This window comes from Chinchilla lanigera, unplaced genomic scaffold, assembly GCF_000276665.1.
Source record: "Chinchilla lanigera isolate Chin_1 unplaced genomic scaffold, ChiLan1.0 scaffold00031, whole genome shotgun sequence".
NCBI classification, from domain to species: Eukaryota; Metazoa; Chordata; class Mammalia; order Rodentia; family Chinchillidae; genus Chinchilla; species Chinchilla lanigera.
The window spans coordinates 9,724,615-9,726,417 of NW_004955432.1; the positions used below are offsets into that span (position 1 = coordinate 9,724,615).

At 66.8% G+C, this 1,803-nt stretch overlaps 1 protein-coding gene across 2 annotated transcripts in view; it reads right to left on the minus strand.

Annotated features, from left to right (window-relative positions):
• Cdk6 (cyclin-dependent kinase 6) overlaps positions 1–1,803 on the minus strand; it is a gene marked incomplete in the record, with an annotated part of 205,979 nt that overhangs the window by 202,821 nt on the left and 1,355 nt on the right. Inside the window, 2 exon segments of one of the 2 annotated variants that reach the window (XM_013516028.1) lie at positions 1–249; positions 1,566–1,797. 2 annotated transcript variants of the gene reach the window in all.

Consider the following 1,803-nt stretch of genomic DNA (forward strand, 5'->3'; position numbering starts at 1 on the left):
CTCGCTCTCCCCTCGCCCCGGCCGGCTTGGACACTGGGGCTCGCGCGGCCGCCGAGGCTGGTTGGAGCGACCTCTCGGCGGGCTGGCGCAACCTTGGTGCGGCAGCCGCGAAACTCCGCCTGCCGAGTCGCCGCCGCGGAGGAGCGCGCCGATCCCTCCTCTTCCCTCCCCGAAGCGAAGTCCTCTACCCAGACACCGACGCGATCACATAGTCTCTGCCCCGGCGCGTCTCCATCCACAACTCCGCACCTAAAGAGGGGGCGAGAGGACGAGAAGAAAGTGCAATCAGATACCCCGAGCGCCCCACGCGGGGTTCCTCCGGACTCCCCTCCTCTTCCTCCAAGCTCCCCACGCTACCCTCCGCGCGCTCCGGCCCTCTCGCGAGCCGCGGAAGCCTGCCTGGTTTCTCGTTACTTTTCTTTCCCTGCAGGGCTGGAGCCGTCTTCACGCGGAGAGGCTGCAGGGGCCCCTCGGGGATGAGCGCGCCGCGCGGGACGCAGTGGAACGGGAGGGGGCGTGCCGAGCAGCCCAGAGTGTGCCGGGAGCGCGGGGGAGGGGAGGCGCGGGCACGTCAATGTCACGGATTCATATTTATACCTTGACGATCGCCGGCGCTGCTGCCCTCTCCTCCGGGGAGGGGACGCGCATGGAGAGGGGTCGGGGGGGGGCGGGCAACGATCAGGGGTCGTGCACACTCTGGCGTGGAGGGTCTGCGGGTTCGCTCGTGTGGGGCCGCAGAATGTGGATGGGGGCTCCGGGGGACCCTGTAACCCGATGCTGGGAGTATGCGAGAAGGGGTGGTCAGACATCTGCTCGGAAATTGCTTCCTTTCTACTTTCAGTTTTTCTGCGCGGAGACATTTAAAAACGTCTCTCACACACGAACGGTGTATTGGGGGGTAAAGGAGTCTTGGGGGGAGAAGGAATGTTCCCTCCGAGTGGAGGACCTCCCTGGCGGAAGCCCGGGGAAGGAAGACAAGCCATCTGGTCCGGAGGGCTGGGGCCGCTCGAGGGTGGGCGGGCAAGCGGCCCGAGGGGCCCTGGGGGGGGTCCCCCATGGGATCCCAAGGGTGGGGGAAAGGGGTGCCCGTCACGCTTGGGCTCGTCGTATCCTTAAAGAATAACGTCTGGATAAAGAGCACCACCGAACTCGCCCTGAAGTTTTCAATTTCAACGCAGGCAAAAAAAAAAACCAAAAAAAAAAAACAAAAAAACGCGACCTCTCTTTAAAAGGGTGGGGGTGGGGAGCGGAAAAGCTGCGCTTCCCAGGGTGACAGGGAAGGGGCTGCGCCCTCGGGGCCGGGACCTGGGAACCTTTCTTCGCCGCCGGGACCGTGCCGAGGGAGCGGAGGTGGGCCGGCTCCATTCCCCGGTCGGCGGGAGGCCAGATCGCGTCGGCAGCCGGGCACCCCCCACCTCTGCACAACAAAGCGCTTGGAGGGGAGGGCACCCTAAATTTCCCTTCCCATTCAGTTCCTCTCCGGGACCTAGGCACCTCCCGCCCCCACCGCCGCCGCCGCCTCGCCCCACTTGCTCCCCGCCGGCCGAGGGACCCCTCGCAGTTACCTGCCCCGCAACGCCGGCCCGTTCGCCGTCTGCCGGGAATTAAAGAAACGAGGAGCGGCGCGACCCCCGCCGTGCACAGGCGGCGAGGGCAGAGCCTCACACTCACTCCTTTCACAGCTTTCCTCCACAGCCTCGCAAAGCGCCCCGGAGCCCGCCTGGGGGTCCGAGCCAGGTCGAGGGCCACACAGGTAGCGGGGGACCCGCCGCCGAGCGCCGGCCCGCCCCTCCCCCGCCCGGC